The following is a 25,327-nucleotide window of genomic DNA, read 5'->3' on the forward strand; positions in this document are numbered from 1 at the left end:
ACTTCGTCAGTGACCTAATAGTTCAGGTGTCTGAGTGATGTTAATCATGATGTGATGAAATGATTGTATGTTCTAGTCTTTCCGTGGTGGGTTTTCACATTGAGTAGAAACGAGTTGGACATGGTCTGGAAATGTTTCACACCACTCCATTCCCAACTTCATTTACTTCCAGAAGGTCTTTTTCCATCATTACACAGCTAGCTGCACAGCCAGAAACTGTGCTGAAGGTGACAGCTATGTCTAACCAACTGACAAGGTGGCTGAGAGGTTAAGGTGATGGACTGCTAATCCATTGTGTTGTGCACACGTGGGTTCAAATCCCATCTTTGTCGTTAGTTTATGAACTGTTTAGTGCATTGTTTCTGTTGGGGGAGTTGATGTGTCAAGTCAGCCTCGAAACCTGTTCTTGTCCATGTCCAGACAGTGATTCCAGAATTGGTTATACTTTCTGAAAATTGAGACAGACAATTGGAATTCTTCACCCAAACTACACTGGAATGAAGATCAAATAGGGATCACGAAACGGAGCAGGATTTTCCCTCCCCTCCTTCCTTCCATCTAGATTTGCACCAAGTGAAAGACAAATGGGAAAAGCAAATGGCGAGGGAGCAGATGCAGAAAATTATCCTTTGGCAAGAAATTTATTTTCAAATCTTCTTGATAGATTAAGTGAGTGAGCAATGCTTTGGCAGTTGGAGTTTAAAATGAGTGTTCATTTAGTACCTACGACAGATCAGAGTGTTTTTTTGTAAGAGGTGAGATGTTAGAAACGGCGGAGGAGCAGAGACACGAATGCTGAATTAAAAAAAGCTCGTGGACTGGTAGAAAATAATGTGAAAAGTGATTAGAATATGAAGATTGGAGCTCATATTGCAGTGATAGAAAGCTCTGTGCTCCTGAAGTAAATGTCCAAGCCCAGATTGTGGGGAATCTGTGGAGAGTGATTTGGTTTTTATTCATTCTTGGGTGTGAGTATCGCTGATAAGGCGAGCATTTATTACCCATTCCCCTTGCCGTTGAGAAGGTGGTGGAGAGCTGCCTTCTTGAACTGATGCAGTCCATATGGTGCAGGAACACCCACAGTGCTATTGGGGAGGGAGTTCCAGGATTGTGACCCAACAACAGTGAAGAAATGGCGATATCATTCCAAGTCAGGATGGTGAGTGACTTGGAGGGGAACCTGCAGGTAGTGAGTTCCCATGCATCTGCTGCCCTTGTCCTTCGAGGTGGTAGTGGTCACGAGTTTGGAAGGTGCCGTTGAAGGATGCTTGGCGAGTTGCTGCAGTGCATATGGAGATGGTACACACTGCAGCCACTGTGTACTGGTTGTGGAGGGATTGAATGTTTAGGGTGGCGGGTTAGGTGCCGATCAAGTGCGCTGCTTTGTCCTGGATGGTGTTGAGCTTCTTGAGTGTTGTTGAGTGGGATGTATTCCATCACACTCCTGACTTGTGCCTTGTAGATGGTGGACAGGATTTGGGGTGTCAGGAGGTGAGATACTTGCTGCAGAATTCGTAATCTCTGACCTGCGCTTATAGCCACAGCATAGATGTGACTGGTCTAGTTACGTTTCTGGTCAAGATGTTGATGGTGGGGGATTTAACGATGATAATGCTTCTGAATATCAAAAGGTAGATTTTTTTTCTCTCTCATTGGAGATGTTCACTGCTTGGCACTTGTGTGGCCAGAAGGTTGCTTGTCACTTATCAGCTCAAGCCTGAATGTTGTTCAGGTCTTGCTGCTTGCAGGCACAGAAAGCTTCAGTATCTGAAGAGTTGTGAATCATCATCTAACATTCCCACTTCTGACTTATGTTGAAGAGAAAGTCGTCAATGAAACAGCTGGGATGTTTGTGTCTAGGACACTACCCTGAGAAACTCCTGAGGCAATGTCCTGGGCTGAGATGATTGGCCTCCACTAACAACAACCATCTTGCTTTGTGCGAGGTATGACTTCAACAAGTGGAGAGTTTTCCCCCTGATTCCCATTGACTTCAATTTTGCTGGGGATCCTTGATGCCACACTCATTCAAGGGCAATCACACTCACCTCTCCTCTGGAATTCCACTCTTACGTCTCTGTTTGGACCAAGCTGCAATGAGATCATACGAACATAAGATCAGAAGTACTAGTAGCAGGAGTAGGCCATTTGGCCCCTCGAGCTTGCTCCGCCATTCAATAGGATCATGGCTGACCTGATCATGACCTCAACCCCACTTTCTTGCCTGCCCACATAACCCTTGGCTCTCTTGTAGATAAAAATCTTGAAGACATTCAATGACCCAGCCTCCACTGCTCTCTGCGGTAAAGAATTCCAAAGATTAATGACCCTCTGAGAGAAGAAATTCCTTCTTAAATGAAATACCCCTAAATCTGAAGCTGTGTCCCCTAGTTCTAGATTCCACCACGAGAGGAAACATCCTCTCAGCATCTACCCTGTCAAGCCCCCTCAGAATCTTATATGTCTCAATACGTTCACCTTTCATTTTTCTCAACTCCAATGAGTATTAGTCCAACCTGCTCAACTTTCCCCATAAGACAACACCTTCATCACAGGAATCAATCCAATGAACCTTCTCTCAACTGCCTCCAATGCAAGTATATCCCTCCTTAAATAAGGAGACCAAAACTGTACACAGTACTCTCGGTGTGGTTTCACCAGCACCATGTACATTTGTAGCAAGACTTCTCTACTTTTATACTCCATCCCCCTTGCAATGAAGGGTGACATTCCATTTGCCTTCCTAATTATTTGCTGTACCTGCATGGTAACTTTTTGTGATTCATGCACGAGGACACCCAGATCCTTCTGCACCGCAGCATTCTGTAATCTCTCACAATTTAAATAATATTTTCCTTTTCTATTCTTGCTACCAAAGTGGATAACCTCACATTTTCCCACATTCTCCTCTATCTGCCAAATTATTTCCTGGAGCTGAGAGACCCTGGCAGAACCTAAATTGTGCATCGATGATCAGATTATTGCTAAGTGTGTGGTGCTTGATAGCACTGTTGGTGACATTTCCATCGCTTTGCTGATGATTGATAGTCGACTGATGGGGCAGCAAGTAGATGACTGTGTTGTCGCTCCACTGGAACAGCTTGGCTGAGGGCGCAGCGAGTTCTGGAGCACAAGTCTTCAGTACTAGAGCCGGAATGATGTTCGGGCCCATAGTCTTTGCTGTATCGAGTGCCTGCAGCTGTTTCTTGCCATTATGTGGAGTGAAGCAAATTGGCTGAAAACTGGAAGCTGTGATGCTGGGAAACTCAAGAGGCCAAGTTGAATCATCCACTGAGCAATTTCTGACTGAAGATGGTTTCAAATGCTTCAGCTTTATCTTTTGCACTGACGTGCTCGGCTCCACCAACATTGAGGATAGGGATGTTTTTGGAGCCTCCTCATCTGGTTCGTTATTTAATTGTCGACCACCATTCATGACTGGATACCTAGTTTCTCAGGGCAGTGTCCGAGGCCCAAACATCCTCAGCTGTTTCATTGATGGCTTTCTCTTCAACATAAGTGAGAAGTGGGAATGTTCGCTGATGATTCACAACTCCTCAGATACTGAAGCAGTCTGTGCCTGCAAGCAGCAAGACCTGAACAACATTCAGGCTTGAGCTGATAAGTGACAAGCAACATTCTTTGATCTGATCCTGAGGGAGATATCCGTGCGTGGAGCGGCGGGATGTATGGAGAGTGATTCTGAAGAGGGTGTGTGAGCCTGGAGGGCAGAATCTGTGGAGAGTGGTCCTCAAAGGATGTCCGTGTCTGGAGATTTAGGATCTCTGAAGAGGGTCTCCAAGCCCGTAGTGCTGGGATCTTTGGAGAGTGATCCTGAAGTGGGTGTCCGAACCTGGAATGGCGGGATCTGTGGAGAGTGATCCTGAAGTGGGTGTCCGAGCCTGGAGTGGCGGGATCTGTGGAGAGTGATCTGGAAGTGGGTGTCCGAGCCTGGAGTGGCAGGATCTGTGGAGATTGATCCTGACGAGTGTGTGTAAACCTGGAATGGAAGCTTTCTGTGGAGGTACAGGAAGAGGCCATTCATTCCCAGTATTTTATAAAGGTTTAGCATAACGTATATGCTTTTACTCTATGCCTCTATTAATAAAGCCAAGTGTCCTGTTTGCTCTAAGCAACCTTTTCAATCCTTCTGACATTGGTGTACATTGTCTCTCTGCTCCTGCACCCAGTTTAGAATTGTAACCTTTCATTTATATGGCATTCTTCCTTCCAAATTGTATCACTTCACACTTCTCTGTGTAAAATTTCATCTGTTATGTGAAAGCCCATTTTACCATTTTTTTTTTAAGTTGCCCTGAAGTGTGTTACGATCACTGGCATAGGACAAAATTCCTGAGCATTCTTTGATGCTATCTCCATAGACAGAGCAATCTTTTACGCGAGCTCAAATGTAGGATTTTGTGTGTTTAGTATCTTATTTCACCCACCAATATAAGCACAAATATGTCACGTAAATCTTGTTCACTGCAGTCCCTGCTGCTGTTTGCTGCCTATATTTACAGACTTTTATCTCAACCTCGTCACCATGTTCTCTAATATATTCAGGGGGCATCAGCAGAGAAAATGTTCAACAAGCGTGGCAAGTGCAAGGAAGTGTTTATTTATGTCATTATGTCATGAACATAATATACAAATTTTTACATGTGTGAATCATCAATATGTGTCTTCATAAATGGAACCCCGTCACAATAAACACTGTCACCTTTCAATCTTTAGCGGACAGGTTTGACGGCCTGATGTGTGTGATTCCCATATTAATGTGTTTGTACAAAGTTCAGGGAAAGATGGAGATATGAATAATTTACAGGGAAATCTTTCAAACATATTACCACATCTCTCACTCACAAAGATCTGCAAACACATGGATTCCAAAAGAACCTGAGTACAAAATCACCTAAAATAAACACTGCCAGAGAGACTTGCAATAACCTGCAGCTCAGGGAAAGTACATGATGTTATGGAAGGGATTCTGTTTCTTTTGTTAAAATATTTTTTGAAGAAGTCATAATCAAGCTGAATAAGTGTAGGACCAGTTCTTTTTCAAGAGGGCACCAAAAGAACCAATTTGGCAACTATGTTTACTGGTTGTCACATTCAAGTTAAGTATGGAACAGAAACCCTGGTAACAGGGAGAAATGTGGACAGAGAAGTCAGTCATGCCCCTTGATTGGACAAGCTTGGCAGCAGCAGCGCAAACCTAAGACGGCAGAAAACTCACAACCTTTGGTTGTAGCAGTCAGTGTGTTTTACCTGCTGGAGTGAGCAGCTGATAAAGTTAGCCTGAAGGATCGTCAAGGAAGGAGAGAAGACCACAACCCAGTTTGTTTTCCAGAAAATCTTTAAAAGTCCCTGAGAAGTCCACTGAGTTAATTCATCTTGTCGCATGTCTTTGAAGAAGGCCTGCTAAAATTAATTCTCAATGCCTTCTGAAAAGAACTGTTCTAAAATACCCTAGTGACCTGTCTACGTATACTCGGAAGTTAGACTGTATTCCAGTTTTGGAGCAACATATCTCATCTGATGATTTCTTCAAAAATGAGCAAATAAACAGCCCAAGAGGTTGTTTTTGTCTGTAACAGAGTGCTGAATGAAAAAAAAAATCCCTTTTATTTTTTCAGCTATCCGGTGTGTGTGTGTGTGTGTGTGCATGTGGCTCGAAGATAAAAAAAAAAGGACTTTAAAAGTTGGTAAAGGTTAAAAAGGAACTTTTAAAATTTCCACCTGTGTGTTTATGCTTTACTTCATGACTAGTTAAAACTTGTTCGACAATAAATTGATAATTTTGTTGTTCATTAAAGAAACCTGGTCAGTGTCTTCTATTCTGGGAAAAATAGAGTATATGATTGACTGTATCAGTATGTGGGAAAAGTTCACATAGATGTTGTGACCTGTGGAGAAGTGGGATGAGAACAAAGAGTGCCCTCCTCTGCCCTTAGTTGTCACAGCACTTGTGATCTGGCTCAGTAGCTTAATTGGTTCGAGTGTTTGTCTTCTCATCAGAAAATCTTGGATTCATATCCTTGCTTCAAAAGTTTAGCTATCAATCATTTACATCCATTTTCTTGTGAACTTTAACTTTTCTTATGAAATTCATTCACAAAAGAAAACAGCTCAGTGGTTGCCTTTGTGAAGGATGTGAGTTTGAAATGGCTGTTCCTGCTCGTACAGATGTCCAGTGCTAATATTACAACGGCAACTTAATCCCCTACAATTTCTTTGAGAGCAATGTGTTTGCAGTTGCATTTAACCTGGAAAACAGCTCAACATTAATCTCACTGAAGGAAAGTGTGACCGTGTTGTATGTTTCAGAGTGTTTGTGCCATTTTGTGTCTCTTTTAACCAAGACTATAACACGACGCAAAGTGGAGGGTTGATCCGAGGTTTAGAATATATTATCATTCAGGAGCAAGAAAAATCAAAAGGAACAAAATAAGAAAACCCCGTCTCCAGATTTGAGAATCTGTAGATCCGCTTTGGGAAAGTGAATCAGAGCAGAATGAAGGGTGAATGGTCCGACTGCCCAGAAGAGATGAAGACACAGCTCAGTCAGCACGTTCCCCTGGTTTATGATGCTGGAACATTCCTCACACAGAAATTATTCAATCAATATTCATCTGCCAAGTCGGTCTGAGGCTGTGCCTCGCTGATCACGTGGAGTTAAAGCAATTCTTCCAGTCAGTTAGTTCAGTTGTCATTTCATGAGAAATTCGAAGTCATCATGACTTCGTCAGTGACCTCATGGTTCAGGTGTCTGAGTGATGTTAATCATGATGTGATCAAATGATTGTATGTTCCAGTCTTTCCGTGGTGGATTTTCACACTGAGTAGAAACGTGTTGGACATGGTCTGGAAATGTTTCACACCACTCCATTCCCAACAGGCCATGACCTGATGTGATGGAAATGTCATTTACTAAAAGAAGCTACATTTCCATCATTGCACATCTGGATGCACAGTCAGGATCTGAGCTGAAAGTGACCATCCTGCCCAAATTTCCATAGAGGCAAAAACGTAGACAGATAGTCTTCCAATGCCATCTACATGTAAGCAGGATTTTAAAGGATAAGATGCAGTTTTTAAAAGTCATTTCAATCTTACTCGAGTCTTTGCAAAGAAGCCAGATAAATCTCGATAAAAAGTCATATATATTTAGAGATCTTTTAAAAGCACTTCAATCGTGTTCATAAAAAGTCAGATGTAAATTTAAGAACTCTGATAAGGTGATGCTAAAAAATTACATGCAATTAAGAAACAAAATACAACATTTAAAATGTCTGAACTCCCTCTGAAAGTTGACCCCTGCTGCTGCCGGTGTCTTCCTGTAATAGTGGAACTGTTGTGTCAACAGAAAAGTCCTTCCCGAGCACCCCTGAGCCTGTTGGTACCGGCTTTAATCCAACCCAGGTAAAAATCAGGGTACGTTGTGGGCAATGAGCCCAAATTGCTGAACTACAGGTCCCTGTCACTTTAAAGAGTGGGCTGGTGCGATTATGATCAGAGGCTCCTTCTAAGCACATTTCTCACCACCACAACTTCCAGATGCTGGTGTTAGTGTGTGCATGTACTGGCAGTTGCAGTGCTGTTCAGACCCTCAATAGCAGTGAAAGTCTCAGAGTTCACCACTATTGGGCTGCAAAATCCAGGCCAATATCTCACAGTCCTGTTAGATTTGCTCTCCCTCTGTACAAAATCAAACTCCACACATTGTCTTTCACTCACTCCTGTTTCCAGCCCTGATGGTGCAGAAATCCCCTCTCAAAGGTACACAATCCAGTTGATTTCTGATCAAATACCTCCTTCCTCATTCAATAGAGGAAACAGAGACATGAACAGGAGTCAGGTGCAAGAAAGTTTCACCAACAGAGCAAAGAAAGGCACCAACAAAAGTCACACCTACTTTCCAAATCATTTCACTGGAATATTCTTTCACTTCTTTTGTAAGTGACTGCAATAAATCTGAAAATGAGCACCATGAGGATTGTGTTCACTGGTCACTTGTTCTCCTGTGTTTGTCTGTCAGGTTTGTAATTCCATTTGTATTGGATATTGAAGAGAATCTCTTTTCAAGATGATTGCACATTGTACTGTGTTTAAAGCAACCAACTTGCAAAATGGAAGATAATGAATGTTTCAATACCTGTGTGACCAGATTCTTCCAATGCTTTTCAACAGCTAGGTTGATGATGCTTGTAATCTGTATCCTGTGGAGAATGGGAGAGGAGAATAAAAACATGGTGCATGAACAGGACAGACTGTGTAAAATGGGAGCACAGAAATACTGCCACCTCATTGAAAGTTAATGAGATTTATTCTAAGTCAGACACCTGTCCACAATGAACAAGTGAATACATTAATTGTCCACTTTCAATCTAAATGGGACTGAGGTTCCAACAGAGAGGTTTTCTGGAAAATACATGCTGCAGTTTTAAAACTGATGAACTGTAACATCTTATACTAACTTTCAAATAACTGTAGTGATTGTATAGTTCCCATAGTGGAGAGAAGGAGTTGTTTATAAATATAAGCAGAAAGACACATTTGTGGATTGGTGAATGAGCTTTAACTTTCTGAAATGTATTTGTCCATTGGTTGCAGGTCACTGGAAATTCTTTTTTACATTTCAATTGTAGCAGCAGCAGTTAGCAGCAAAATGTCTGATTAATCAGAGTAGTGGGTCTGGGAAACACTTAAACAGCCGAGACCCTGTAAAACAGAACTCCAAGTAATAGTTTAAATAAGGCACTGAACTGACAGAGCGGGAAAGGCCTGCTCAGGTCAGGAAAAAATACCCGACCCGAACCCGACAGAACCACATTGGACCCAAGCCCGACCCGGCCCGAGTATCTCCATTTATTCCCATGCCCAAACCGACCCGAGACTTTCCCGACCACCGGAATGTTCACTTTACCTACCTCCCGATTTCGAATCTACAGGAAGCTGCAGCATGAGCGCAATGACGTCATAGAGATGCTCACTTGCTCACTGAGCAGACTCAGAGTTTCCCTCCTTGATGACCCGGACTCCCAGCTTAGGTTGGCTTTTCAACTTTTGACACTTATTAAACTCAACTTCCCAGCAGAGTTAAATGTAATAATTACTGTGTGTGTCCGACACGGACTCAGCCCGACCTGGACCCAGCCCGACCCGAACCTGGCCCGACCTGAACCGAGCCCGAAAGCCAGACCCGGAAGAGCGACCCAACACGACCCGGACCCGACACAGGTCGTCGGGTCCCGTTGGGTTCAGGTCGGGTGGCAGGCCTTCACAGAGCGGAGGTCAGATGAGGATTGAATTAATTTCAATCACTGAATCTAAACAAGAAGTAAATCTGTCAGGAATGGAAGACTTTGCTTTATCTGTGAGCTTGTGGCGCAACGGTAGCGCGTCTGACTCCACATCAGAAGTTTGCGTGTTCAAATCACGTCAGGCTCAGTTATATTTTACAGCAGCTCAAGTTCCTGGATTTTATATCAGAAGAGAGTTCGTTCTCTTGGAATGTTCGTGCATGGTAGAATTTCAAGATCAACTTTAATAGATTAAAGTCCTGATTTCTGGTTCCGTTCCATTTCCATGCTCAGTTCTTATTTCACACTGTTTTATATCAGAACAATGTTTCAGGGATGTGATGTGTCCATTGTTTGTACAATTGCTCTGTCACCCAGTGTGAGAAATAAAACACAAACCGCACAGCGTGCGGCTCAAACCCATACCTGGCTCTGTCTATAGGCCGCTTAGTTCAGTTGGTTAGGACGCAGTGTTGATAACAACAAGGCTGTGGATTTGATCCCCATGTGCGCTGTCACATGGTCAGTCATTAATTTGACACATTTTTGTAACACTTAAAATCCAACTTTTAGATGCAAACAAGTTTACATAAAATGTCAAAGGGAATTTATTTTGAATAACATCCATTGCATCTTTGTCACTGGTCTGGAGTAACACAGAATTCTTTCCAATTATCTTCCGTTTGCTGATAAACATTGAACTCGTGGCCTGTTCTCGTTAATGGTCACGCGCAGCAAAAACAGACAGAGCAAGTCTGACCGCCCAGAGATGTGGAAAAGGCTTCAGTTTGGGACATATGCAGCAAATCAAATGTTCACCCGGCCCCGAAAGATTCAAAAACTGGGGAAAAGGACACAAGGAGATAGAGAATAAGCTAAAGCTGACAACGTAAATATTTCCCATCCTTGACATCTCTCTATTCCAATCCAACCTTCAGAGTTGGGGAAATAATTTCAGTGTAAATTGTGCAGCTCAAGAGTCAAAACCAAATGGCGATGCAGAATAAAGGAGAACTGCCAAAACCCCAGATTGAACCAGGGATCTTCAGTCGAACACACTCCCAACTGAGCTATTTCAGTCTCACAGGCTTGGGATGATAAGTGGCAAGTAGCATTCGCACCACACAAGTGCCAGGCAATGACCATCTCCAACAAGAGAGAATCTAACTATCTGCCCTTGACATTCAATACCATTACAATCACTGAATCCCCCACTATCAACACCATGGAGGTTACCATGGGTAGCCATACAAATAACGTGACGAGACGAGCAGCTCAGAGGCTTGGAATCCTGAGGTGAGTAATTACAGTGCAGCTGTTGGCTCCACACCAGGGGCTGAATTTGTTCTGTAAACCATGAAGCAGCTTCCTCTCAAATCCCAGGTTTATCAATAAATCCTCATACAAAAGCCCCAAAGTGTGATATATTCCTCTCACTCATCCATGACTCCTGACTCCCCAAAGCCTGCCCACCATCTGCAATTCACAAGTCAAGAGTGTGATGGAATACTCTCCACTTGCCTGGATGGGTGCAATTCCAACTCAAGAATCTCAACACCGTCCAGGACAAAGCAGCCCACTTGATTGGCACCCCATCTACAAACATTCGCTCCCTCCACCATCGGCACACAGTGGCAGCAGTGTGTACCGTCTCCAAGATGCACTGCAGCAATGCACCAAGACTCCTTAGACAGCACCTTCCAAACCCAGCGACCTTTACCACCGAGAAGGGCAAGGGCAGCAAATGCAGGGGATACCACCACCTGCAAGTTCCCCTCCAAGCCACACACCATCCTGACTTGGAACTATATCGCCGTTCCTTCACTGTCGCTGGGTCAAAATCCTGGAACTCCCTTTCTCACAGCAATGTGGGTGTACCTACCCCACATGGACTGCAGCGGTTCAAGAAGGCAGTTCACCACCACCTTCTCATTGGCAATTAGGAATGGGCAATAAATGCTGGCCTAGCCAGCGATGCCCACATCGCATGAATGAATGAATAAAAATGTGAAGTATCCCTTGTGTCATTGTTTTGGTAGAAAATATAACCCTGGTGGAATTGCCCCTCCCAATCACACCTCACTTCATAGAACATAGAAAATGGAGAAAATTTATGGCACAGAATGAGACCATTTAGCAATCGTGTCTGTGCCACCTGAAAAAGAGCGATCCAGCCCAATCCCACTTTCCAGGTCTTGGGAATGGGATCTGAACAGATGTCAGAGCTCACATTATGTGAATGTTCTGTTGAAGTGTTGGTGAGCTGATATACCAGGGGAGATTCACACTGTTGGACACAGTGTGAAATACATTCAAGTATTTATAAAACATTACAACGTGTGAGTAATATTCCCCATTGATTTCTCAGCACTGGTGGATTGTGAAGTGGGAGACAGCCAGAAGTCCCAGTGATCCACACTGACCCTGAGCTGAGAATGAAATGAGAAAAAGTTCAATCTTCAGCAGCGAGATGCTGCAGAGAGGTAAGAGGCCTGAATCAAGGAGAGACTTTCTCATACTGCTGTTGAATCTCATTTCAAACACTCCTTGAACTCTCTGCCGAGGAATTCAGAGCTGGATAACGCCTATAAAATCAGCCGAAAAAGGAAATAGAAAACACCCACCGTGGGCTCAAACTCAAAAACTTGAGATTCAGAGTTTCATGCTTTCATCGACTGAGCTCACCAGGCCTGAGACAGTGTCCCCGTCCTGTCTGTTATTGGACGGTGCAGCTGTTGGCTCCACCCCAGGGGCTGAATTTGTTCTGTAAACCATGAACCAGCTTCCTCTCAAATCCCAGGTATATCAGTAAATCCGCTTACAAAAGCCCCAAAGTGTGATATATTCCTCTCACTCATCCAGAATAAAAGTTACATCTTTTGCTCTTTTTACCTTCCAAACATTGACTTCTATTTTACTCAGCATTTATTTCTCTCTCCTTTTTCTGTTGTGCATTTCCTAATAAACATTTCATTTCAATTATTTATGAGGGATGAAATGAACAGAAAAGATTTTCTGCAATGGTACCGGGGTGTGGGACAGAGTGAGTGGTTCAGATCTGGAATACACTGCCTGAGAGTGTGCTGGAGGCAGATTCAATCGTGGCTTTCAAAAGGGAATTGGATAAACACCTGAATAGAGAAACTTTGCAGTGCTACAATGAAAGGGCAGAGGAGTGGAATTTGCTGATCTGCTCTTGCAAAGAGCTGTCAAGGACATGATGGACTGAATGGTCTCCTTCTGTACTGTCACCATTTGATTCCTTGATTCTAACTCTGTCAAAGTTGTTCTGAACTTGCTCTGCTCCAAGGAGAACAACCCCAGCTTTTCCAGTGTCTGCACATAACTGAAGTTATGAGGAACCATGGGGAACCCACTGTAAACCTTCCTCCAGACAGAAATACAACTGTTCACCACCACACTGTGACCCAGCTGTTCACATGATTTGGATGCGGGGACCAAATGTAGTATTTCCAAGTTTGCAGATGACACAAAACTAGGTGGGAATGTGTGTTGTGAGGAAGTTGCAAAGCGGCTTCAAGGGAATTTGGACAGACTTAGTGAGTGGACAAGAAATTGGCACATGAAATATAATGTGTCAAAATGTGAGGTTATCCACTTTGGTAGGAGAAACAGATGTGCAGATTATTTGTTAAATGGTAAGAGTGTGAATGTACAAAGGGGCCTGGGTGTCCTTGTCAATAAGTGACTGAAAGCTAACATGCAGGTGCAGCAAGCAATTAGGAAGGCTAATGATATGTTAGAGGATATGCAAGAGGATTTGAGTACATGAGTAGTGAAGCCTTGCTTCAATTGTATATAACCTTGGTTGGTCTGCACTTTGGAATACTGTGTGAAGTTTTGTTCCCCTTACCTTAGGAAGGATATCATTGCCATAGAGGGAGTGCAACGAAGGTTCACCAGACTTGTTCCCGGGATGGCGGGACTGTCAAATGAAGAGAGATTGGGGAAACTGGGCCTGTATTCTGTAGAGTTTTGAAGAATAAGAGGTGATCTCATTGAAACTTACAAAATATTTAAAGGGATAGACAGGTAGATGAAGCTAAGATGTTTCCCCCGGTTGAGGAGTCTAGAACCAGGGGACACAATTTCAACGTAAGGGGAAAGCCACTTAGGACAGAGATGAGGAGAAATTTCTTTACTCAGTGGGTTGTGAATCTTTGGAATTCTCTACCTCAGAGGGCTGTGGAAGCTCAGTCATTGAGTATGTTTAAAGCAGAGATTGACAGATTTCTAAATACAAATGACATAGGGGATATGGAGATAGTGTGGGAAAAAGGCATTGAAGTGGACGATCAGTCATCATCATATTGAATGGCAGGGTGGGCTCGACGGGCTGAATGGCCTACTCCTGCTCCTATGTTCCTATCAGTCTGCAAACTTCATATGCATGCTGTCATTGTCCCTTTTATTCCATGGGCTTCAGTTTTACTGGCAGTCTAGTATGTGACATCATCAAGAAGGTTTTTAATAAGTTTAATAAGGAGAAATTGTTTCCAGTGGCAAAAAGGTCAGTAACCAGAGGATGCATTTATCAGGTGATTGAGAAAAGAAGCAGAGGCGAAATGAGGTATGATTTTTTATACAGTGATGTGTTGTGATCTGGAATGCACTGTCTGATCAGGACTTGAAAGCAGCTGCAGTCGTAACTTTGAAAAGCAATTGGGATAAATACTGGAAGGAAAAATGGACAGATTACAGGAGACAGCACTGACACAATGGACCAAATGGTCTCCTTCTTTGGGTATCATTCTATGGTTTTATGAACATAATGTTGATACAATTCGCTGAGTTGGAAGGGAAGTGAACCCAGATTCCGGGTATTCTAAACACCAGACCCAAACCAACTGAACAAGCCTGTTGTTTAATCTCTGTTTTTCACACCAGCTTCTCCTCGCTCTTTCTGTGTTTCCAGCCTGGTCTGTTCCTCTGACCTTCATTCCTGACACTCTATTGAGAATGGCCAACTCACTGCACCTCTCACTCACACCGTCACTCCACCCCTTCACCCACTTCCAAACCTCTCTGTTCAACAGTACCTCACATCTGCTCCTCTGCTCCATTAATATAACAGGAAAACATTTTCAAACAGACATTTCCAGACAGTGAACGTTCCAGCAAGACAAGGTAAAGATCAGATTCATTCACTTTAAACACAGAGAGAGCAGCTCTCCCTGTTCAGTCTAAGGAGCAGATGTGGTTTCACTCCCATTAGTCTTAGAGACATGGGCCAGAATTTTAAGGGACCGTTGGAGACGGGAATGGAGGCCGGGGAGGGGGAGGGGGGGTGTATAAAATAGGGATGGAAGACGTTGGACCGGATTTTTCTGTCGGCGGCTGACATGGAGGGCAGACTTCGCACATCCACACGGCAAGAAGGCATTTAAAGTATTTATGAATCCAATTGTCAGCAATTTTATTCACTGGATCCAATTGAACTAATAGAACACGGGAACCACGGGGCTTCAGAGCCTCGCCTGGTTAAAGGAGGTGACTGGGAGGTGGGAGCTGAGTGTTGTCTTCACTGGGAAGCTATCGGGTGAGGCAGCGTCACTTGGCAGCAAGGGTGGAGGGGGAAAGGGCATCGGGAAACACTGTCAGGTGTGGGGGCCAATGTGCCAGCTCTGCAGAGGGAACAACACCAGGGTGCCATTGGGGCAGTGCCACTTCATTGAGGATGACAAATGAAGTAAATGTGGCTGGGTGTTGTTTACTGTGAAGGCCTTGCACTCAGGGAGGGGCAACCTGTCATGGGCCTCATTCGAGGCTCCCATTGAGGAGGAGGAGGAGGAGTAGAGAGGAAGGGAGGGAGGCGCAGGCACCAGCAGGGGCACCACAGCAGCTTGGGGGCCCACAGGAAGGCCAGCCTCGAACAGGAGGCTGGGGAAGGAGGCAGAGGAACACGTCAGCCGAGGTTCAACTACCTGCAGATGTCCGAGTGACAGTGTCTCCGCAGACTGCACCTCTCCACGGAGGTCGTCACTGATCTCTCTGCCATGATGCAGCTGTGCCCCATGCGACTTGGTGGGCACCTGATGCCAGTGTCACTGAAGGTCACCGTGCCACTGAACTTCTGCACCACCAGATCATTGTGGGGATCCACTGGAGATATGTGTGGAATCTCACAGTCTGTAGTGAATCAGTGCATCAAGGAGGTCACCAATGTCCTGTTCAGGAGGGCCGGTGACTATGTGCACATTGATCCAAACAGTCAAGCTGAGAGAGCTATAGGATTTGGGGCCATCGCTGGATTCCACCAGGTGTAGGGTGTCATTGACTGCACCCATGTGACCATCAAGGCTCCTGCAGACCAGCCAGCAGCCTTCAACAGGAAGGGCTTCCACTTGCTCAGTGTGCAATTGGTCTGCGACCACTGCAAATGGATCCCATAGGTGTGTGCACAAATCCCGGGAAGCAGCCACAACGCCTGCATACCAAGGCACTCCCAGGTGCCAGAACCTTTCCGCGGCCCCATCCGCTTTCAGAGATGGATCATTGGAGACAAGGGCTACCCACTGAGGACATGACTACTGACGTCTGTGAGGAACCCACGCACGGATGTAGAGGAGAGGTACAACACCTGCTGCGGGTCAACCCGAGCGACCATCAAGGAGGCCATTGGTCTCCTGAAGATGAGATTCAGGTGCCTAGATCGATCCAGTGGAGCCCTTCAGTATGTCCCGGCGAGGGTCTCGCATATCGTGGTGGTTTGCTGTGCACAGCACAATCTGGCATTACAGAGGGGTGAGGTGTTGACTAGTGAGGATATCGTGGAGTGTGATGTCTCCTCTGATGATGAGGATGTGGAGGAGGATGCTGCCCAAGCAGTGCCAGATGAAGAACCTCAGGCACAGCAGGAAAGGGGCCATGAGATACACACAAGGGAGACATGAGACACCCTTATACATTCAAGTTTCCTTTGAGCCTTACCACCTTCTGGAACCACAGCAATAAAGTCTTAGCTTTAAGCAGCCCTGTTGTCGCCTCCTTCCTTCTGCAATGAAGCGTCCAGGTACACATCGCACAGTGACAAGGCCGAAGCTTTGTGAACTCAGGGCTTGGTCCCTCACTTCCAGCCCCTTGGGAGGAAGGGTTTAAATGAAGTCCCAAAGGGCATCAACAATAGGAAGGAGACATAGTGAGAGAACATCATTTCTTTATTCCGTGTGACACCAAACGCAACCCTATCCATCTGGAATGCACATTCACCATGAACCCTAAGTGAATCTAGGTGCTCTTCTTAAATCTTTTCCGGGTGCTCCGACGTGGTGCTCCCCCTGCTCTGTCAGCTGAGATGGAGACAGGCTGCTGACCTTGCTGCCCCATGGCTTGGGATGACATTGGTTGCCGTCCTCTTGCTGCCTGAGGCCTGGAGGGCCCTGGCACACTGAGGGCCTCCTGCACAGGTACAGAGACCCCCCTCTGTCATCGAGGGTGATGGAGGCAGGCACTGGCATCACTGGTGTCACTGGCAGAGGGGCTTTAGAGCTACTGTCCACACCAGGAGCACCCAGAGAGGAGACCCCAGATGTAGCAGCCAGCTGCTCCTCCCCAGTTATAAGACACACTTGTACCTCCCTGCTGACCTGAGAGGGACGTGGACCTGGTGGAGAGTTCAGGTGCCTCGTCCCCCCTCTCGCCTTGTCACCACTGGATGGAGCTCATGGACAAAGTGATGGAGTGCAGGTCTGCGCACATCTCCGGCAGCCACTGATTGGTCGGCTGGATCTGGCTCTCCATCAGAGTCACCAATCTCTCAAGGAAGGAAGCCAGACACACCCCCATCGGAGACAGTACAGCATGCAAGGCCTGGATGGACTCCTCCATCATCCGAGCTTGGGTACACATAACCTCCGGCAACTCTGCCAGATGTTGCCTGACCTCTTGCTGCAGCTGCAGCATTTCCCGTGTTGCTGGTTACACCAGAGGCACGTCATCAGCCTGGGACTCAGCATGGGCCTGGCCTCCCACAGACTCCCAACTGCCAGTGGCCTCGGCTGTCACAGCCTCCGTCAGCTGCCCGGGCCTGTCTGTGACGTGCTCACCAGCTTGTGTGACCAAATCTAACAGCGAGTGGATTCCCACCGAGTGAGGGTTTCTGTGCTGGTGGAGGGTGCAGGGGAATGATGTGACGGTGCACCCTCTGAGGCTCCCACCTCCTCCTCAGTGGTGTCCGGCTGTCCCCCAGTCTCTCCAGCTCTTCACGCTTGTCGTTCATCCTAGCCTGCATGAAAAAACAGTGACATTGAAGGGTTAGGGTCTGCCCATCGCGACATTCCAACCACCCCTACTGTGCAGCTCCATTGATGCAGTGGTGAACAGATGTGCAGTGTGGTTCCTTTGCAGCGGATGCTCCCTTGTGCCCCGGGAGATGTTCAGTCACTCTCTTGGGTAGGTGACCCTGTCTCTCCATCAGCTATGGAGCAGCTGCCTTGCTGCCCGGCCTGTTCCATGGCCTCCTCCTCCATCGGGATGAGGACACGGAGATAAGGCACTCCACCGCCAGTCTTGACACGCTCTTTCCGATTGTGGGCTGTCTTCTCCTGCAGCCACTATGATGAACAAAGTTAGTCTCCCAGCGGGGACAAGCCCAACATCTCTGATGGTGATAGTGCAGCAGTCCATGATGGGGACACACGTATTCCTCCAGCATGTGGCCCCCTCTCGAGGGACTGTGTGAGTTTATAAAATGACTGACATGCACTTCTCACCGAGATGCAGCCAAGCCTCAGGCAGCATGTCCTGCTGCCCTTCCCCAATACACATGACTTAGTGGTCACTCCCTTTCCACCAAACACTCCCTCTCACTCTGCCACATGCAATGTCCAAAGGGTCCAAAGTGTTTGGAGTTCTCACCTGAGCAGCCTGGATCAGGTCATTGATCCACTTCCTGCACTGGATCCATGTCCTGGGGGTGACCCCACAGCTGCTGACTTCACCTACTATCTCCAGCCAGCTTCACTTGGTCAGGTGGGCAGGTCTTCACCTCCCATCCCTGGGAAAGAGGATCTTCCACCTATCTCTTGCCACCTGGAGGCGAACCTGCAGGAAGGCATCGCTAAACTGTGGGACCATGGTCACTGCAGGCTCGCATTCAGCTCCTTACCTGTCAGGCAGCAGAGGCAGCAGAACGGGTCGTGGGGCAGCAGATGCAGCAGAACAGGGCCTGGGGCAGCAGAGGCAGCAGAATAGGTCTTGGGGCATCAGAGGCAGCAGAACGGATCCTGGGGCAGCAGAATGGGTCCTGGGGCAGCAGAACGGATCCTGGGGCAGCAGAGACAGCAGAATGGGTCCTGGGGCAGCAGAGGCAGCACAACGGATCCTGGGGCAGATGAATGGGTCCTGGGGCAGCAGAGGCAGCAGAACGGGTCCTGGGGCAGCAGAACGGGTCCTGGGGCAGCAGAGGCAGCAGAACAGATCCTGGGGCAGCAGAGGCAGCAGAACGGATCCTGGGGCAGCAGAGGCAGCAGAACGGGTCCTGGGGCAGCAGAGGCAGCAGAACGGGTCCTGGGACAGCAGAGGCAGCAGAACGGATCCTGGGGCAGCAGAGGCAGCAGAAGGGGTTCTGGGACAGCAGAGGCAGCAGAACGGGTCCTGGGACAGCAGAGGGCTCTCAGGAAGACACTCCTTTAAACCAGGCAGCAGTGAATGCAGGTCTGGCAGCCCTTTCAATATGGTGCCAGCACCTGCCGTTGTGTCAGATGTCGGTGCCATCGGTGCCTCGTTCCCTGCCTCTGGTCCTTGTTTACATGGGCCCCACGCCTCCCCTTCATTAATTGGTCGGCTGCTCCGTGATCGGGGCCGGTCGGCCACATTTCACTCGTGTGGTGATGACACCCGCTTCCGGTGCCTCTGCCGAGAGCCGCACCGTTAGTTTAAAATTCAGCCCATGGGGTCAAGAGTGGAAAATCTCCCCTCTGATTCTCTCTACTTCAAATGAAGGAGACACCAAATTAAAACTGATGAAACCAGGGATTGTATCCTGGTTCTTCAATCTAGTGTTCTCCCAACTGAGCTATTCCGGCCTCACTGTGAACTCATCTTCATTGGAGACAAATATAACTCCAGGTGGAATTTCCCCACCCGTTCATTCCTCACTTCAGGGGAATGGGACCCGACCAGATCGCGGAACTCAGATTATGTTAATGTTCTGCTCTTGATATCTTAATATTATCTTGAGTTTGAGCCACTTTTAATCAGGTTCACGGACAAATTCTTCCATCATCCCTTCTCCCACATTCTCTCTCTCTCATTCATTCTTTATTCCTCACAGTCCAGAAAGGGTTAGGAATCAGAGCTCACCTCCAAACCCTCTGCACACAGACCTCTGTCTGTTACCCTGTTTGATCCAAGAGACCAGTCAATAAATTACACTCTTTATAAACACAGAAAGCTGCCTCACAGTGTTGGACAGAGTTAAATACACTGAAGTCTTTTGAAAAAAGTTCATCTTACGGGTTGTTACTGAACCCACAGAGCAGGGCGGGTCCAGGCTCCAGCCCCAGCCTGTGCTGTGTTAGCTGATGCCACCTGGTGTGATACTGATCCACACGGAGCAGGAAAGGGCCTGATTGTATTCATGGCCTGTGTTGAGTTAACTGATCCCACTCAGTGTGGTAGGAGCCACACAGAACAGAATGGGCCCAGGCTCCTTCCTCAGCCTGAGGGATGATAGTTCTTCTCACACGTTGTTGTACAGAGCCCCACACAGAACAGGGAAATCTCAGGCTCCATCCCCGGCCTGTGGTATTTTACTTCATCGCACCTGGTATGGTACGGAGTCCCCAGAGCAGGAAAGGTCCAGCTTCCATCTCCGGCCTGTGCTGAATTAGCTGATCTGACCTGGTTGGCACTGAACCACAATCAGAGAAGGATGGGCCGAGGCTCCCTGGCCTGTGGTGTGTTAGTTATTCTCATTTGGTGTGGTACTGAGCAGCATATAGAGCAGGAAGGGCCTGTGCTCAGTGAGCTGATCTCACCTTGTTTGGTCCCGCGACCCATACACAGAGCAGGACAGGCCTAGGCCTAATCCTCAGCCTGTGTTCAATTAGCTGACCTCATCCAAAAGATTTTGATAAGGTTCCACACAAGAGGCTTCTCTATAAGATTAAAGTCCCTGGTATCAGTGGTAATATATTGATCTGGATTGGGAACTGACTGGCAAGACGTAGGCAGAAAGTAGTTACAGATGGATCTGGATCTGTTTGGAGACCAGTCACCAATGGTATCTCACAGGGATCGGTGTTGGGTTTGTTGCTCTTTACTATTTTTATTAATGATCTGGATGTAGGTGGAGGGGGCACCATCTGTAAATTGACAGATGATTTGAAGATCTGTGCGAGTGTTTAGACTGCAGACGATGCTCGACTGTTTCAGGCTGATCTTAATGTGTTGGGAGATTGGGTTCATGACTGGTAAATGATGTTTAATTTGGGTAAGTGCAGTGTTATTCATGTGGACAGGGCGAATGCTCAACATTCATACACCCTTCAGGGAAAAACATTAAAGTAGGTGGAAAAAAGAAAATAATTTTGAGCAGAGATCTGGATGTTCTAGTGCACAGATCTCTAAAGGAACAGCAGCAATGCTGTGAAGTGATAGTTGGAGCAAATAGAGGGTTGGGATTCAGAGGACAATTGAGTATAAAATGAGGCATATTCTTTCATGGGATGTGAGCGACACTGACAAGTCCAGAATTTGTTACCCATCTCTAATTGTCCTTGACAAGGTGGCGGTGAGCTCCCTTCTCGAATTGTTGCACTCCATGTGGTGTAGGTACACCCACACTGCTGTTATGAAGTGAGATCCAGGATCTTGACCCAGCATCAGTGAATGAACAGCGATATATTTGCAGATCAGATGGTGTGTGACTTGGAGGGGAGCTTGCACATGGTGGTGTTTCCATGCATCTGCAGCCCTTGTCCTTCAAGGTGGTGGAGGTCTTCGGTTTGGAAGGTGCTGTCTGCGGAGCCTTGGTGAGTTGCAGCAGTGCATCTGGTAGATGGTACACACTACTGCCACTGTGCGTCAGTGGTGAAGGGAGTGAATGTTTAAGGTGGTGAATGGGGTGACAATCAAGGCGGCTGCTTTGTCCTGAACAGTGTCGAGTTTCTAGAGTATTGTTGGTGCTGCACTCATCCTGGTTTGTGCCTTGTAGATGGTTGACAATTTCTGAGAGTCAAAAATCACAATATTATTACAGTGCAGAAGGAGGCCATTCGGCCCATTGTGTCTGCATAGAATCATAGAACATAGAAAGTTTACAGCACAGGCAGGCCAAAAAACGAGCCACCCAGCTGAATCCCATTGCCCAGCATTTGGACCGTAGCCCTGCAGGTTCAGGTACTTGAGGTGCACATCCAGACTCCTTTTAAATGAGTTGAGGGTTTCTGCCTCAGCTACCCTTACAGTCAGTGAGTTCCAGACTCCCACAGCCCTCTGGGTGAAAAAACCTTTCCTCATCTCCCCTCTAATTGTTCAACACATCACTTTAAATCTATGCCCTCTAGTGACTGACCTCCCTACTAAGGTAAATAGTCCCTTCCCATCCATTCTATCCAGACCCATCACAATTTTGTACATTTCAATCAAATCTCCCCTCAGCCTCTTCTATTCCAAGGAGAACAACCCCAGTCTATCCAATCTTTCCTCATAGCTGCATTTTTCCAGTCATGGCAACATCCTCGTAAATCTCCTCTGTAACCTCTCTTGTGCAATTACATCCTTTCTGGAATGAGGTGACCAGAACTGCACACAGAACTCAAGTTGTGGCCTAACTAATGATATATACAGTTCCAGCATAACCTCCCTGCTCTGATATTCTATACATCGGCTAATAAAGGAAAGGATTCCATAAGCCTTCTCAAACAATTTATCAACCTGTCCTGCTACTTTCAGGGATTTGTGGACATTCACTTCAACGTCTCTCACTTCCTCTACACCTCTCAGCATTCACCCATTAATTGTGTATTCCTTTGCTGTGTTTGACCTCACCAAAGGCATCACCTCACACTTCTCCAAGTTGAATTCCATTTGCCACTTTTCTGCCCAAATGACCAGTCCATTTCTCCAGCTCTCCTAATGAGCATTTCACCACGTGCCTTGAGCTGAGTTACTCATCACAGAATTCCCACTATCTGATTTACTCTTGTAGCCAGAGTATGTATATGAATGGTCCAGTTAAGCTTTTGTCAATGGTAACCCCCAGGATGTTGATGGTGGGGGGATTCAGCGATGGTAATGCTGTTGAACGTCAAAGGGAGAATGTTACATTCTCTCTTGTTGGAGATGGTCATTGCCTGGTACTTATGTGGTGTGAATGTTACTTGCCACTTAGTAGCCCAAGTCTGAATGTTGTCCAGGTCTTGCTGCTTCTGGACACGGACTCCTTCAGTATCTGAGATGTCCCGAATTTGACCTTTTATGAAACCTTGGTCAGGACTCACTTGGAATATTGTATCCAGTCTTGGTCTCCTCACATGATGGGTGATATTGAGGCTTTGGAAAGGGTACAGAGGAGAGACATTCGACGAATTCCCAGTATAAGACATCTTCGTTATCAAGTTAGACTAAAAGAGTTGGGACCCTACACCTTAGAGAAACTTAGACTGAGGGGTGATCCGATTGAGGTTCATAAATAATGAAGGCTCCAATTTAGCATGGGAGAGGAGTCATAACTTTACATTGTCAAAGGCCAGATGGCATCCGGATCACATTAAATTTCATTTTCAGTGGTGTGTTAATGTACCAGGATGGCCGAGTGGTTAAGGCGTTGGACTTAAGATTCAATAGACATGTGTCTGCGTGGATTCAAACCCCACTCCTGGTATCTGTGCTTACAAAATGTTACTTATTCTGTCCCTGACTTTTGCCTTGCACCATCATCTCTTCTGTCATTTAATTACACTTGCCTTCCAACTGATCACAACTGCCTATTATTTGATCTGCCCCAGCACCGTTACTTGGCTCTGCGCTTGCTTATAAACTGGTAAATCTTTAACTTAATCTCCTCTGTACCCTGACAATGACCTTCTCATCCTTCCTTGATTGTGGTTCCTCACAGGATCCGCTGCCTCTCCGACTCCCCTCCAGGTCACTGAAGGCCCTGAGCCTTGGTCTCGCTTTATACGCTAGCTGGTAGTTGATTCCTTGCAGGTCTGCCACCGCTCAGGAGAAGCTCAAGACCCAGATCAAGCGAAGTATCAAGAGGAATGTGAACAAAGGCTCCCTGGTGCAGAGCAAGGGACAGGGCGCCTCCGGCTCCTTCAAAATCAGCAAGAAGGAAAACCCAGGGAAAGGTGGGAAAGAAGGTGAAGAAACCAGCAGCCAAGAAATCTTTAGTGAAGAAACCAGCAGACAAGAAATCTTCAGTGAAGAAACCAGCAGACAAGAAATCTTTAGTGAAGAAACCAGCAGACAAGAAAGTGACAACAAAGAAAGTAACAGCCAAGAAAACGAGCAGCAAGGCGGCGGCAACGCCAAATAAGGCGGTGAAGAAAGCAGTGCTTCAGAAAAAGTCTCCTGCGAAGAAGGTCAAAAAAGGCAAGAGTGCGGCGGGCGGAAAGGCGCTGAAGAAAGTGCAGACATGGAAGAGCAACGTCAAGCCGAAAGCAGCGAAGTCTCAGAAAGCAGGGTCTGGAAAGAAGTGAAAGCGCGGGAAACTTGTAAACATCTGAACACAAAGGCTCTTCTCAGAGCCACGCACATCTCTCAGGAAAGAGCTGATCCCCTGATCAAATGATCCCTGTCCCTGCCCCGCCTGCAGATTCCACATGGAAATGATTTGGAGTAAATCCAGGATCCCTGGTGACTCCCCTCCACCCAGCCCTTTCCCCACTCTCTGTAATAAAACAGAGGGATATCCGGCCCTCACTCTAACTGGAGATGTGTTCGGTGCAGTCTCAGTTCACAAAATCAGGGGGAGAGTCTGTGAGACAGTAACACTGGCGGAGAAACCCCACCTCACAACTCAAACCCCAACACATGAGTTTCTCCAATTCAGCTGGAGTCGGGTGACAACAGGAGCTGGGATAGGCTGTGATCGGGAATGTTCGGAATGGATTTGTTCAGGGAGGAATGTACCTGGAATCTCCGAAAATAATAGTTCCTTATTTCCCCAGATGACACATTCTGCAGTGAGAGTGAAAAGTCTCTTCACTGCTTCACATTTACTAATTGTTTGGTTCGAGATGAATAATGAGTCAGAGAGTAATGACAGGATCTGAAGCTTCTCTCACACCAGCCCTTGAATGACTCAGTGTGAAGTGTCCAATGTGTGAAGCTACTGCCAGGGTTTGTCAATCTGAACAGTTTCAGCTCAGTTCCTGGGGGCCTGAAATTCCAACAGTTTGACTCTGTCTCTGATTGGTCACCCGCTTCTCAATCCAATTCTTAACCAATCGGAGTGTCACATAAATTAAATAGAAGTTCTCATTGGCTGAAATTTTCCAATTGGAAAAAGCCCGGCAATTCCAGAGCAGGAAGGAATTGAAGTGATGGAAAATTTCAATTTTCAGGCAACAATTTTGAAACCTCTCATTTTATGTTCTGTTTCACTGTATTTACCGTCACAAAATCCTGACGCGATTTTAGGAATCGTTTTCATTTGTCAATCTGTTAACTGTAAGCGGCGGGAGGAAGGTCCGGTTCAGCAATTTAAAACGGGACAAATATCAGCTTCCTCTCTGTAAAAGGAACACATTAGCGACTAACCGCTTCTCACAGGCTTCTCGGGGACTGACAGAAACGAGCGGTTTCTGATCTTTTCTCCTGAAAGAGGCGGATAATGCTGCAGGGAGCAATGAACTGCCCTTCACTTTCTGGCTGCTAATACACCCCTGACTTTAAACAGTTCAAACAGCGACTGATGCTTCTGCCGGAAAATGAGCAGATTCACCAGAATGATCCCGGTCCATCATGGCCAAAGACATCCAGCTGGCCCGCCGCATCCGCGGGGAACGCACCTAAAATCCAGCTTCAGTAACAAGTGTAACAAGGGCTCT

The 25,327-nt window shown here is 46.5% G+C and overlaps 3 non-coding genes across 3 annotated transcripts; all 3 read left to right on the forward strand.

Moving 5' to 3' along the window:
* Positions 1 to 250: 250 nt before the first annotated feature.
* trnas-gcu (transfer RNA serine (anticodon GCU)) lies at positions 251 to 332 on the forward strand. Its single transcript has one exon. It is a non-coding gene; the product is annotated as a tRNA-Ser (tRNA).
* Positions 333 to 9,381: 9,049 nt separating this feature from the next.
* On the forward strand, positions 9,382 to 9,453 carry trnaw-cca (transfer RNA tryptophan (anticodon CCA)). The gene has a single exon. It is a non-coding gene; the product is annotated as a tRNA-Trp (tRNA).
* A 13,618-nt stretch (positions 9,454 to 23,071) lies between these two features.
* trnal-uaa (transfer RNA leucine (anticodon UAA)) lies at positions 23,072 to 23,154 on the forward strand. Its single transcript has one exon. It is a non-coding gene; the product is annotated as a tRNA-Leu (tRNA).
* Positions 23,155 to 25,327: the final 2,173 nt, after the last annotated feature.

The sequence above is a fragment of the Heterodontus francisci genome, unplaced genomic scaffold (genome assembly GCF_036365525.1).
Source record: "Heterodontus francisci isolate sHetFra1 unplaced genomic scaffold, sHetFra1.hap1 HAP1_SCAFFOLD_58, whole genome shotgun sequence".
In the NCBI taxonomy this organism is placed as follows: Eukaryota; Metazoa; Chordata; class Chondrichthyes; order Heterodontiformes; family Heterodontidae; genus Heterodontus; species Heterodontus francisci.